Source organism: Paramisgurnus dabryanus, chromosome 11, assembly GCF_030506205.2.
Source record: "Paramisgurnus dabryanus chromosome 11, PD_genome_1.1, whole genome shotgun sequence".
Taxonomy (NCBI): Eukaryota; Metazoa; Chordata; class Actinopteri; order Cypriniformes; family Cobitidae; genus Paramisgurnus; species Paramisgurnus dabryanus.
The window spans coordinates 25,182,352-25,198,231 of record NC_133347.1 but is presented as its reverse complement, the minus strand read 5'-3'; the positions used below and the strand labels follow the sequence as shown (position 1 = coordinate 25,198,231).

Here is a 15,880-nt window from a genome sequence, read left to right as displayed (position 1 = left end):
TTCGTTACTGTACTTAAGTATTTTTTGGGCTACTTTGTACTTGTACTGAGTATCAAAAATATAGGCAACTTTTACTCTCTACTCAATTACATTTTTGATTGGGTTTTTGTACTCTTTACTCCACTACATTTGAAATAACACTTAACGTTACTCGCTACATTGTTTATTCGTCAAATAAAAACGAGACGAAAGTGTCAGAGGGTGATGATGGATAGAATCTGTGGTCGCGAGGTTACACGCACACACACAACTGAGGGACTTCATTTGGCTCTGCGCAGAGCAATCGTATGAAATCAAAGTACTGCGAGAGCCAATCAAATGCATATGGAGAAGTCTGGTCTCGCGGTACTTTGATGTCAAACCCTGAATGGCTTGCGTTGAGCCACCGTAGCGGGACATCTGCGTGCTGCGTATGTCATAAACTGTAGAGAAAAGTTCGCGTCTGGTCTGAGAGAAGAGATAAAAAGCAAACATATGGATGCATATCACATTTGCTTCAGTCAAGGGACCCTTTGTTTAACACGTGATGCTACAATCAAAACAAAAGTGATGCGCGATTGCAGGAGGGTCATCCCGCAACTCAAAGGCAAGCACAAATGTTTATATACTCTGATGCTACCTTATCAGCTAACCTGAGCTGGTACATAACTTGATATAACTTACTATATAAGCCAAAATAAACCAGCGAGGTCCTGTACTGATTGCCCGAGTAACTTAAGCACATTATAAGATTGATAATAAGTGTACAATTTCACTGTCCTCACATTTAATCAAGATTGCTGTAATGTATTTACTGTAAGAGGGATGCATGACGGAATAAATGTAGTGCACTTAATGTGAGATAGTGGTGTTACGTACTACATGTGTTTACAATTAATCTTTCAAATGAACAACTTCCTGTTTTTAATATGCATTATCATATTTCTGTTAGTCTTATTTTAGTTTACTGGAATTTTCTAAATATAAAAATTATATCTTTTTTAGGATAGGCCTTGTGGAGGCTAACCTCTAAGCCTTAGCATGGATGGCATGGTGTTCTCAACGCGTAGCAGAAAGAAGTCCAGACTCTTTAGCTCTCTTTGGGTGGTGTTCCCGTTTATTATAAATATATCAAAAGAGATACCATAAAATCATTCTTTGCCCAGTGTTGATTGATAAAGTGCTGTTGTGCTGATAAATAAATTGTTGTGGCAGACTCACGGCTACGGTAAGAACCGTGTGTTCCCCACCATCCACACCTTTCTCACTAATTACCACACCTGTAGATATATCTACTTGCCAGTGACGTGATACACCCAGTGCAATACTCCCCCTAGTGAACAAAATAAGCAATAACTAAATAAACCAAACTAAGGGTGAATATAAATGGCTCCTACAGGCCTATATAAGAATATTTGGTAACACTTTACAATAAGGTTCATTAGTTAACAGTAGTTAATGTATTAACCAACTTGAACAAACCATGAGCAATACATTTGTTACATTATTTATTCATCTTTGTTAATGTTAGTTAATAAAAATTAAGCTTTAATTGTTTGTTCATGTTAGTTCAGAGTGCATTAACTAATGTTAACAAGATTTTGATAAAGTATTAGTAATTGTTGAAATTAATATTAACAAAGATGAATAATTGCTGTATAAGTGCAGCTCATTATCAGTTCATATTAACCAATGTAGTGAACCCCACTGTAAATTGTTACCATATATTTATATCACAAAGTTAGGCTATATATTTTTCAGCATGGCACATTCAAGTACACAATGACACTAGACTAAAATTAAATGGGTTTAAATTAATGTAGATTTCTAGACTAAAATCTCATGGCATTTAGTTGAATAAAATTAGACTAAAACTAAATCAATTCAGAAGACAAAAATATGACTAAAACTAAATTAAATTTTAGTCAAAAGACTATGACTATGTTTAATCTGTGTTTGTTATGCCAGGTCAAAGTTTTGAGGTGTTTGATTTCTTTTCTATATTAGGAAATAAAACCTCATAAATAAACTTTCTTAGTTTTCACTGCCCAGACCTACAATGTCTCTTTGTGTTGAGGACTAGTGCATCTTTGAGCCAACATTCAGTACGAGTAAAAATACTTGAGTACTTTTAAATTGGGTTACTTTAATACTTTTACTCAAGTCGTATTTAAATTGGTGACTTGTAACTTGTAGTGGAGTAATTTTTACAGTAAGGAATTTGTACTTTTACTCAAGTATATCTTTCAGCTACTCTTTACACCTCTGGACATACCCCACCTCCTTGAGCTTTACCGGTTGCCATCTCATCCCAATCCATACGAACGGGCACTCCAAAATCATCCAGTCGAATGCTCGAATCCCTCTCGGAGAGCCAAGTCTCTGTGAATGCCATCACACAAACGTTCCTGAAGTCATGCTGGAATTTCACCGTAGCTTGAAGCTCCTCTGTCTTTTTCCGTAGAGACTGCACATTCGCTTGCAAAATTGTAAGGAGAGGAATTTTTGAAAGAATTTGGTTTTTCAATTTCTGACGAACACCTCCTTTCCGTCCTCTCTTCCGAATTTTAAAAGTAGAATCCTTTTGTCAAGAGCGATTTTGTTTTTGTTCAACAGCAACAGGTGAAAAACTTCCCCAATCAGAATGTACAAATTCCGCGGGTTGTTTCCCACCGTTAGGCTTATACCATTTTAGGCCTAAAAGAAACTCCCGAGAATATTGAATCCTTAACGATTCCCGAGGTGGTTGACGCATAAAAAACAAGAAAACACTGACGAAGCACAAACAAACGAGCACACTGACGCCTGTAGCTGCGAGTCGCCGCGTGCGCATGCGCCTCCCTCAGACATGCCCAAAAACAAACAGCAGACGGGAAAATTCAGTAAGATGACCCAAGTACTTTAATGTGCAGCATTGTGATTTCTGTAATATGTAATATATTGTGTATATTCTTGATTTTTTTTCAGTAATACAATTTCTGTTTTTTTTTTCAGTAATACAATTGGTAGCATGTAAACAATCTAATTCATACTATTAGCATCATGGTATATATATATATATATATATATATATATATATATATATATATATATATATATATATATATATATATATTAGGGGTGGAACGGTACACAGAAGTCACGGTTCGGTTCGTACCTCGGTTCACCCAGGTCAAAAAGACGTAGTATTTAATGTATTAAAAATATACTTAAAATACAAATAGTATGTTTATAATACATTTGTATTTCCAACATACTTATTTGAAGTGTATTAAAAATACGTTAAATTGCATTTAAACATATTTTTTAAAAGTATACTAGAAGTACACTTGTAATAAATATATACTTAAGTACATTTTTAAGAAATATGCTTAACTTAAAAATATTTTAAATGTATTTATATTAAGTGTACTAGAAGTACATTGGTAATAAATATATACTTAATTACATTTTAAAGAAATATGCTAAACTTAAGAATATTTTAAATGTATTTATATTAAGTGTACTAGAAGTACATTGGTAATAAATATATACTTAATTACATTTTAAAGAAATATGCTAAACTTAAGAATATTTTTAATGTATTTGTATTAAGTGTACTAGAAGTACATTGGTAATAAATATATACTTAATTACATTTTAAAGAAATATGCTAAACTTAAGAATATTTTTAATGTATTTGTATTAAGTGTACTAGAAGTACATTGGTAATAAATATATGCTTTATTACATTTTTAAGAAATATGCTAAACTTAAGAATATTTTTAATGTATTTATATTAAGTGTACTAAAAGTATGCTGGTAATAAATATATGCATAATTACACTTTTAAGAAATATGCTAAACACAAATGTACTTCTAGTGAAGTTTTAGTATATTTGGATAAAACATACTTTTTTCAAAACATGATTCATTAATTGTAATAAGCTAACATTGAACTTTCCTCAAGCATTTCAACATTATATCATTCCGATTGCACAATAAACAATTTTTTCAAAGATTTGCTTACAATCTTACGTTTGCTAGTGTTTAATTTCAAACAACACACGTGACACACGTGACTAAACCTGATTGGTTGTTGTCATAGTAACACGTCACGGTGCTATTTGAAACTTGTTCAGTTTAGTTCAGTTGTTCACGGTGCATGCGGTTGCTTGCATTAAACGTATAAACTGTTAAATTAGATGGCGACTCTGCATTAAACGTATTTATTTAATTAATCAGCGATCATATTTTACCAGAGGACTAAGATAAAACAACTCGATTTAAAATATGAGCAGTTTTAGTGGATCTGACGTTGAGGGAAAAAGTATTTCGCTTTTTGTTTGGAGATGAACGAGACAACACATGGGTAAGTGATGACAGATTTTCACATTTGTTCATTTAGTTAACTATTAAATAAGTAAACATTACATTACATTTAACCCAGCTTCTTTATGTAACGTTATGTCTGTGTTGCGTGTGGTAATTTGAACATCTTTATTTTCTGACTAACGTTAGGCATTTCTCTTAAGCATTTCAGAAATCATTAAAACCTTTCATTTTTTTTAGCACAGCGACATATGACCAACCAGATCTCAAGTAGACAGGAACAAATGAAGATATAGCGCATAGAAAGACTTATTCTTGGTGGTAAGTTTGTTGTTGCTATTTGATTTCACGTTTAAGTTTTTCTAATGTTTCTCTTGCAACGCTAACATTAGTTTAAAATGAATGTTTGAGCTGTCTTACCTGAAAATACCATGATATGACCATATGGTTATTATAACTCCAGTAATGTTCAATGGCTAATGTTTATATCAGTTCAATCTTGACAACCTTATTGTCTTTTTGTATATTTTTAAATGTATTTATAATTACATATGGACACAAAAATGACATTGTAAGAAAGGATACTTTTATGAGAGATTGTAAAACTGCCGAGGCTGGGTTTGATTGTATTATATTGACTTAATATATTGTACTCGGGGTAAGTAAATCTTAAAACGAAAACAAATCATTAATCATCATTTACCTGCCTGTTGTTTTTCAGATCAACTGCTATTGACATTTTTGAATCGGGGCAAATGTGGAGTGAAGAAAAACGTTTGCAACACATCCATTCCAGGTGGCTTATTTCTGTCCTTTTGAATTATTCTTGTAAAAAACGTTTTTTTATTGTAAAGCTGTAAGGGACTTGGCCTAGTCATCATTGCACCATTTGGCAGGGCACCAGACTAACTTTTTTTACTAGGAGCACAGTGGCCCCCAACTGAAAATTTTAGGGGTGCAACCAGAAAATTTAGGGGCACACATGGTAAAACAACATGCTAACCAAATATTCACATGTCTACTAATTTAGACTGTATTACTAATAAATACTTTAATTATAGATTCAGAAAGTACAATGTGCTGTTTCAAATTAGTGTCATATCCACTGATCTATATAAATGACTGGATTGCACATGACGTCACACTTGTGAAGCCACCGCGCCCCCATGTTGGTATACCCAAACGTTCTATTTAATCAATGGACGTTATCAGATTTTAATGATAAAACGTCACTTTACTCGTCTTCGTTTTTATATCTGAAGTTACCCTGTACATTATTACAACACAAACGTCCAAAGCATGTAAATAGTTATTTACTGAAAGTTGTACATTTTGCGTTTTAAACAGTTATTATACATTCATCTTTATTACAGTATCAGATCAGCAGACAGACCGCAGCATATTTAGTATTAATGACAATAAACGTGCTCATTCTGAAATCTAAATAAATAATCATGCTTTGTACAGTATGTGCATGCAATAATTTGCTAGTTTTGTAATTATGTTATCTTAACTTACAAGTTACCTAAACTTATTTAGAGATATAACGCTGACCGTCACAGTGTAGCTGAATGTCAAAAAAAACTTTATTTATACCCGTGTCATTAGCAAATGCAGCAGACACACTCACCTTAACGTTTTTTTATAAATCCATTATCCTGCCCGATTAAAACATAAACATTGCAAATAACACCAGAATTAACAAATAATTAACGTACACATATCCTAAAAATTAACCTTGTGTAACTGATACGCTGTAAAGGGGGTAAATTTTGTGCATGATTTTGAATGGAAGTCAATGACGCTCTCTGCCGGTTGGGTATACCAAGATGGCGGCTCGAACTCTGCGCTGGCTTCACCTCACGCAGTTACGTCAAGCGTTCTATGCGCAATCCAGTCATTTATATAGATCAGTGGTCATATCACAAAAAAAAGGTCAAATTTGCTGGTCGCACATGTGCGACCGGATGTAAAATTCAGTGGCACACTCTCAAATTTAGGTGGCAAAATGCCACCATTTGATAGCAGTCTGGAGCCCTGTTTGGCATCATTTCTGATTTCCTTAAATCTCCTTAAACAGAGGTGAACCTTAAGTTTGCAAGACCACAATAGACAAACAATGGAAAATGATCTAGGTTCAAATAAAACACAATTATCAATGTAAAACATATCCTGTAATGCACACAGGTTGCTTTATTTCATGAGCCTGTTCTAATCCTATCTTCATTCCCACTTGTAGAGTGCTCTGACAGATAAAACTGACACGCTTGATGAGGACACAGTCAAAGCTTTAAAAGGTAAACTGAGAAGTTAACAAAACTTCCATACATGCATATCTATGCCAATTTATTTTAAACATGGATATCCAAATGTTCATTCATTATTGGTTAATTGGTATATTCTGTTTCCTTTTCACAGCCCGTGTGATAAAGCAGTCTTCAATTACTACGGTGTCTGAATTGAAAGAAGAAGTCACCCTCCACTTAAACATGTGACATCTAAACTGTTTTGTGTTTTAGTTCAGCTTTTTATAGGTTTATCTTAAGTTGGTTAAAGGCAGAGTGCACTATTTTTGAAAGCCAATGTTAACATTTGAAATTACCTAAACAAACATGTCTCTACCCCAATAGAATCTGGACCTTCTTTTGATAGAGCCACCACACACATACGCAACCCCGGCAAGGATGTCAGTTAGTAGACACGCCCCTTACTGCTGGTTGGCTACAAGTGTGTTTTGGTAGTCGGCCCAATTTCCTTTTCCAAAGCGTTTTTCAAACATTGTGCACTCCGTCTTTAAATTGCACTTAAACATTTTTTTTTCATTAACTTTTTATGCAGAGAATTACATTATGATTATTATATAATCATTGCTTATGAATATTTAGTGATTGCATATTCATAGTGTACTTTTCATTAATACATTTAATGTTAATGTTGTACAATTTGATAGAAGTAGCTCTGTAATTGCATTTCTCTGATATTTGTTTTATATGTTTCTCTTTGGTCAAGAGATTATGTATGTCTCTGTGCTTGATTAATTTACTTTAGGTATTTTTGTAATGTACACAACACAATATGAAGTATATTAAATTGTTCTGTATTCAAAATCTGTGTATGTGTCTTAAAATTTAATGATTTTAATATAACATTTTAAATATTAAAAACAGCCTTATAATAAAATAGAAGTGTAATGCTAATACATTTCTATTAATGTAATGCTAGTATATTTCTAATATGCTGAAGTACTATTAAAGTGTTCTTAAAGCACAGTTAAATTAAGCTTTAAATGTATTCTAACTGTATTTTTAAGTGTATGAGAAGTGCATTTCAAATGAATTTTAAAGAAGTACACTTAAATTGCACTAAATATATTTGAAGTTGTTCCAATTTAACACAATTTCAATATATTAAATATAATGCAAATAGATTAAAATTGACTTTAAATATATATTGAAATGCATTTAATATATTTGAAGTGGGTTCAATATAATACATTTAATATGCATTTAGTATAGTAGCTTTTAAATATATTAAGTATGTCCCAAAAAATACTATTTAAATATATTTCTTTTTCACCTGGGCAGACGTCACAGTTCGGTTCAATTTCGGTCCAATGGAGGGAAACGCAAAACAAAAATGAAGAATGTAAATTTTTTTTGTACTTAAGATAATCTTTAAAACATAGGTGTCCCTATTGGTGTTATTGTGAGATGTCATGAATATGAACTGAATGCATCCAGCAGCCATATCACCGTGATTGTCGAGTTTAATGCTGATGATTAAGATTGATTGAGATCCCCTGTATATCCGATGCGGATGATAAATCCACGTGAAACACTCGGATTTGGTGAGTTTCCAAACCAATATTGTGTTCATTTTGTTTAAATTGAATGTTAAGTTATGTATTGTGAATCCAAAACGATTTATTTACTGTTTGTCTGCATTGATGGTTAAAAACATAAGAGAAATGTGATGTGGTGCCTCATTTAGGTTTTAAATGTTAAAGGTGCATATGCCTAAAAGTGTATTGACAAATTTATATTTGTACAAATTGTAAACACGTTTGTGTATTTATATACTATTTACATGTGGTTCAGCATAAAATGTTGAAAGGATGTGTTAAATTTGTTAATATGATGATATTCTTAAGACTCTGTTTTATATAAACAGGTCAGGTTCTTTTTGGATGTTTGAAACAACTATTCTGCATTAGATGGCGAGCCAACCCACCAAACTACTAGTCGTTTAAGATGGAAACAAGGATTCAGTGTTTTCCTTGAATTGTGCAGTGATTTTCTCCTATTTGGTAGGACAGAACTGATTTTTCTCCCTCTGCAGTAATAAACTGATTTTTCATATCATCTACATCTGCAACAGAGTGACTCTTACACATTTTAGGATATTTTTGTTACATTTTGGACAAGTTTTTTCTACAAAGAGCACAGTCTATTCGTATACTTACCAAGTTGCCTGGACACAAAATCCTGTTCTTGGAGATATTGAGATATTATTGTGAGGCTATACTACTTGATATAGTGAACTGTTCTGTATTGATTTGAATTCATTGCATTACTGTATTTTTTTTCCTTCTTTTTTTTGTATTATTGCTGTTGAAATTACATTCCTTACTAGTGTTAAGATAAACAAAATATCAGGAATTCAATAGGGATTAATAATCTCAGGAAACTAAAAGAAAAGATTTAAAAGAAATCTAATATACACTAAATAGCTATAATCCCAATAGCTCATTAGTTGATAAAAAACGAAACACTACACTATTAGCAATAATATTAATAATAATAATTAAAGGAAACCAAATAGGAATAGGTTAAACCAAACACTACTTCAAGGGAATATAAACACAAGGTATTTTGGTTGTAAAAGGTTGAAAGAAGCAAATACCTCTTTTGGGTTATTAATATTGTATATATTTTTTTATTGTTATAATTTCATTTCAATTATACAATTGTTCCAAAGAACTATATTTTGTCACAATTTTCTAAACCCTCAGTTTTTATCTGATTCATACTACATTATCCCTCTGTAGTGAACCGAAGCTACTGGACCCTTACCCATTCTTTTGAGATTCAAGGTAAAGAAAAAAAACACAGTAACTAAACAGTAAAGTGTTACATAATCATCCCTATCTCCTCTCCACTAATAAGCTGGTGTGTGGTGGGCGTTCTGGCGCAATATGGCTGACGTCGCATCATCCAGGTGGATGCTGCACATTGGTGGTGGTTGAGGAGATTCCCCTGTTCATATGTAAAGCGCTTTGAGTAATGAGAAAAGCGCTATATAAATGTAAGGAATTAATTAATTAATATACTATCTTGTATAACAAAAATGTATAAACTTTTACTCATCTTTCATACAAAGATGGGTTTCAAATGTATAAGTTCCTAAATACATTTTTAAATTACATTTTAGCACATTTATTTCATATTAATGTACTAAAGAACAAAAAAATGTAGGCTTGTAGGATGCATTAATAGGTGTGTACGACTTCATGAGGCGCTGCAAGAAACGGCAAGTGGATGACGTCAGAATCACGCGAGAGCGATTTGAAATCAGCCTCCTCCGCAAGATTTCTTGCGGTACTCTAACGCTGATGGTGCTGCGTAAAGTTGAGCACACTTAAAAAACTGAAAGCAGCTGAACTCGACAGAACTGCCCTGCGTATGCCTGCCTTCGTCGATTAATTGTATATTAGCACGACAATTGATCTCCTACTTCTCAGCGTGAGAAATTCAAGGTGTGGCGTGTGAACTGACTGAAATGCATGTGTCTCATGGTGAATGCATGAGACTTGAGAACCCTGATTAGATGTACTTCCACTCACATACCCAAAAACTGCTGAAAACGCCGACACACAGTCCTCGTCTTTTCCACCACTCTCTCGCCAGTACTACTGTAACTGACTGGAAAAGTGAAGTTTTGCCAAACTTGCTATCTTAAAGAGGCCGGCGGATCCTCACCACGATTTGCCATACTCTCTGTCGCTGCTATCTCACTCACTAGACCGTCACCCTGACAAAAAAAACTGCAGAGTTCCAGAGAATGTAGACGGGCTCTGATAGAGCGCATCCATAGGCCGAGCTCGGGTGCATCGGCGCCAATCAGAGCTTCAGAGCTAAAGCGGGGCTACAGATTAGCTGTCCCTAAAGAACCCCCGTTTCTAACAGTAGTTCCGCATTGCATTAATTATTTTGCACGCAAGTTTTTTTTATTTTCATACCGTGTATTCTCCGTTTAAATTCATGCACCGAACCGTGACCCCCGTACAGATTCTGTTCGAAACGAATACATGTACCGTTCCACCCCTAATATATATATATGTATGTATATGTTTCGTTCAACGTGTGAACAGCAATAAAAGGTGTATATGGATATGTATTTGTCACAGGTCAGAGCGGACCACAGATGTTGCAAGTCACGCCCCTTCCTAGTTTCTACCTCAAGGAGGTCCCAAAGCCACCCCAATGACCAGACACACAGAGCGTAAGTAATAATAAAACAAACTTTATTTAAATTAATTAAAATAGTTCAGGGAGTGGGAAAGGGAATATTAAAATCTCGTCTCCGTTCTGCAGAAGCAGAAAGGGGCTGGAGAGGACCATTCGGCGGGGGTAAGTCTATCCACAGGGGAGAAGGGGGACGGAGCTCCTTCGTCCCTTTTCGCAACCCTTGGTCTTCCCCTTTAGGTTTTGCTTACTCTTGGCGCCCTTCTCTTCTCCTGAAAGCAGAATAAAATACACAATAAGTATCCAATCCGGTGAGAGTGGCTACCTGCTATTCGGTTCCGTACGTCTGGCAAGTGACTTGTCCCTCTAATGCCTTTGTACAGGGCGCTCGAGCGGCGTCTCCTCTCCTGTAGCTCCAAGGTGGGTACGACCCCTGGCACAGGACTCCTAAGGAACAGGTAAGATGCAATGTGAGTATCTCTAACTATGTTACCCTGTATTCCGGCTGATCAGCTTCTCAGAATCCGTTTCCCTGGTTTTCAATGTAGGAGAGACACGTGTTGCTTTAGCCCCGTACAAGTGGTACTGCAGAGAGAGGTCGCTCTAGCTAAAGGGGGGGAGAACACAGGTAATTATTTCATGGGTGCCTAGGGCTTTACCTTCTTTGGTGGCATACAACGCAATTTGGTAGTCCTTGGTTGTGGGCAAAAGTACTTCACCGGTGCACTGGGGCGGCGTTACTCTTACTCTGGTGGCTCGTAGCTGTGGACAAAGGTAAGCACTTCACAGGTGACTGGGGCTCTATTCTCACTCCGGTGACTCATAGCAATGGACAACGGTAAGTACTTCACAGGTGACTGGGGCTCTATTCTCACTCCAGTGACTCGTAGCAATGGACAACGGTAAGTACTTCACAGGTGACTGGGGCTCTATTCTCACTCTGGTGACTCATAGCAATGGACAAAGGGTAGTATTCCATAGGTAACTGGGGCTCTATGCTCACTCTTGTGACTCGTAGCAATGGACGAAGGTAAGTACTTCACAGATGACTGGGGCTCTATTCTCACTTTAGTGACTCGTAGCAATAGACAAAAGTACTTCACAGATGACTGGGGTTCTATCCTCACTCTTGTGACTCGTAGCAATGGACAACGGCAAGTACTTCACAGGTGACTGGGGCCCTATTCTCACTTTAGTGACTCGCAGCAATGGACAATGACAGAAAGGTAAGTATTCTTCACAGAGGTCTAGGGCTTTTCTGGGGCTCACAACTTTGGGCAGGAGGTGGGTAGTTTACAGATGACTGGGACTCCTACTGTTACTTTAGATCACATACAAACTCAAACTGCTGGCGTTAGGCAGTGTGTGCATTTGCGAGAAATAAATGTCACGATACGTTAACAGAAACCAAGCGCAAGACACGTAGATATCAAAAATAAGGATTTATTATAACAGAAAACACAAATAAACAATCCACGAGGGGGCAAAGCAACAAAACCAGGATAATAAATATGAAAGAAAACACTAAACTGGGCAACAAGGAAACAATAACTAGATAAAACACAAAACACTGGATAACTAGACTAAACAGACAAAGAACTAACAGTGATCTAACAAGGCATGGAACAAGGAATGGAATCACACATGAAACGACAATGAACAGGCACAGACTAACAAACACAAGGACCTTAAATAGGGGAGAACTAATGAAGACAACAGGTGACATGGATTAAACAATGAGGGTGACAAGGAAGCAAGGTAAAAGTGACAAGATGGGCCTGTCATGATTCTGCCACAAGACTAGATTAACACACGATAAGCTGGAAGAACCATGACAATAAAGACAATTTAGACTATGTTTATGAAGTTTTATTTTACATTTACATACGATTTACTTGTCAATAAATAGCAAAAACAGGCCCATGTTTACATATATTTTACTTCTATAAATACCCTTATGAACATTTTAACAATTTTAACAAAAGTACAGTGGTATTGAAGGGATATGTAAATAAAAATGTTTGTCTATGTGTGGGGGCGGAGCTATCAAACCAGAGGTAGGACCCATTTCTGTTGGGGGGGGGTTGTTAAAGTGATTTCAAATGTCAACATTGCCTTTCAAACACTGTGCACTCTGCCTTTAATTACCTCTATAAAATCCATAGTCTCTTATATGTAAAGGTAATGCTGTCACCAACGACTGTAAAAAATAGTCAATGATATCTTTTTTGTCAATGAACCAATGGCAGATATAATCGTTCTTCCTGGAAGTATATCCGTGAAAGTTTTATGAATCTTGGATAAGATATAGAAAACTGGAATAATGGGAAATTCATCAATCAAAAAAGAATGTTCCTAATCATATCCTGTTCCAAAAGGCTTTCCAGACAGCTATGGATGCATTTCTTAAAATACTTAGTTGGGTTCGAGTTTAGTTGTTGATAAAAGGTTGTATAAGCCAATTGCCTTCGTATTTTCCAATCATATGTGTTATGAACTGTGCCAACAACATAGAAACATAACACATATGACGGCACACATGATTGTGTACCGCCCGGAGTCCCGTCTCCTTCTCCCACAAACACACCACAACGTATTAAAATAAAGTAGAGGAAGTTTTATTTTTCTCTTTTTTCTGGAAGGTTATTTCTTTTGATATAAAAGATAAGTGGCTCAAAGTCAGTGGGTTAGTCGGCCAACACAATAAACAAAAAGGGGAATGTTCTGCCTAATTTTAAAGGGGCTTCCCTAAACGATATAACCTAAACAAAAATACATATGTCTTACCTCCCTTCTAAGCCTTTAAACAGGAGAAAAAAAAGTTATAAACAAAAATGCCTCCCACTTCTCACACTTGGTCCACAAAAGAATAACATAAAAGTTTACAAAGACATTTACCGGCCTATACCGTTAACAAGGTATCTCCACACAAGGAGTTTATAATACTGAGCCGGCAAATAGGTTACACACAATATCTGAGACGCACGCTCTCACGCGTGCAACACCCAGGGAAGCAGGAGAGTGAACTCGACAGCCAGGCTTTCCGCAAAGCTTATATAGTAAGCCGATGATCCTTAGCTCCACCCCACGAAACCAGCTGCACCTGCTTCACACAAACGAGCGCACACGAGAAAGAGAGAGAGAGGGAGAGTCAAGAAAGAGAGCACTCCACACAACTTGTTCCAAACAATATATTGTTAACACAACTCTGGAACGTTCAGGCACGTAACAAAATGCCTTCCACTCAAGGATTACAATTGCACCCCCCTTGTCAGCACTTTGAATTACCACAGATTTATCATTTTGCAAAACCTTTAGTGCATCTCTTTGTTCTTTACTTAAATTATCCCCTACTTTTTATTCCCTCTTGTTCTTTAAAATATTTAGTTGGAATGAAGGTTGATTTACCTTTAAAATGGGTGGTAGTTTTTCTAATAGTGGTTGTCTCGGGAATGTCTGCATTATTATTTAATGTAGGATCTTCTCTGTGTTTTGTAAAATAACCTCGGATGCAGGAGGACTTTTAATATCGGCTCGGTTACAGACAGGCTAGCTATTGCGATATATATTACCCAGACAAGTTATGTGAATGCTTTGTTCTGTACAGCCTAACTATTGCAAGATAAGTACATTTACTATACAAATTATGTGAATGCTTTGTTAAAGAGAAAAGTCTTAAGTTTAGACTTAAAGTGATCGACTGGGTCTGATTGTCAGACAACAGTTGGCAAATCATTCCAGAGCTTAGGGTCTAATTAGGAAAAGGATCTACCACCTTTAGACACTTTTAATATTCTAGGGATAGTTCCATACAGATGTATTTGTACATCTGTATGGAATTGTATACAGTCTTAGTACCTGTTGTATTTCCTGGCAGCATATATTTTCTCTTTCTGTAGGCATGTAAACACCGTTTCCACATAAGCACCTGGTGAGTGAGGAGTGGACAGTGATCGATCTTACTTCAACACCTAGCCTAGACCTACACTAAGAAGGTTGGTCTAAAGTGACCACATAGGCAATCATATATAAAGTAAGCCTTTATTGGCTGAGAAAGTTCAATGATGCTAAAGTGTTTGCACATCCCTTCTCTTTGTGTGTCAGAACCTATTTACACTTTTCTATACACTTCCGAAATTTAATACAAAACATAAGCATCCGCCTTTGAGCGAGCCTCTGTTTATTTTGATGCTCAAATTGTTACAGTCTAGTTGAAACTAGCTGACTCACCGGCAGACCGTCAACGTGATGCCCAGCTGATGCATGACCAACGACCACCAGCAGAACCCGCTTTACCTCCGCCTAATCTCCTTAATCGTTTCAATGTATATATAAATATATCTCCCAAGGGTTTTTCCCTCCTAAGACTTTTTTTTACTTCCCCTGCTGAGTCTGGGGTTTTTTTCTCATAGGGGGTTTTTCAACCCGGGGAGGCAGCCTTCTTGGGCTTAACTTAGCACCCTCTTCTTTACGTTACATTAGCAATACGCACGCTTATAATGTTGATTCATAGCCGCAGCAAATTTAGCTGCTTTTGCTATCGTGTATTATGTTGTGCTATCTGTCGTTTTTCTATGCTTTCCACTGCTTCTATTATTGTAAAGCTGCTTTGAAACAATCACAAATTGTGAAAAGCGCTATATAAATAAAATTGAATTGAATTGAAACAGCTAAAAACAAAATTACCATTCAGAAACGTTTAAACGTCTTCTTCTCCAATTCAGTGTCCTCTTCGGATTCGGCCTCAAACATATAAGGCTGAATCTGTGAATGTGCCATATCTGTAAATTTTGTCTGTCCGTATTCTGAAGACGGCGAAATTTACATTCTTCTGAGTGGCAGCAAAGGCAGCCAATCAGCGTCAAGTGCTTGCATTTCATAATGAGGTTACCAGCTAAGCCCGAAGGGACGCCAAATAGGTGCAAAACTATGTGTTTAAAATCCCTCACCCTAATATAGCTTTCTGAGAGAGGTTTTTAGGAAGCTTCTAAGGCTTAACAGACCCAACCAAAATGTTGATGTCTACATGTCACATCACAGAAAAAGGATGAATACCACGTTCAATCATCCTATGTCACCTTTAATGTACATCCAGAAAATACAGGAAATGTATGTGAAGTGTATTT

The 15,880-nt window shown here is 36.0% G+C and overlaps 1 long non-coding RNA gene across 1 annotated transcript; it reads left to right on the top strand.

The window, feature by feature from the left end:
- Window positions 1-4,539: 4,539 nt before the first annotated feature.
- LOC135730095 (uncharacterized) lies at window positions 4,540-7,449 on the top strand. The gene is made up of 4 exons (XR_010525868.2): window positions 4,540-4,611; window positions 5,012-5,086; window positions 6,530-6,587; window positions 6,709-7,449. It is a non-coding gene; the product is annotated as an uncharacterized lncRNA (long non-coding RNA).
- The last annotated feature ends 8,431 nt before the right edge of the window (window positions 7,450-15,880 follow it).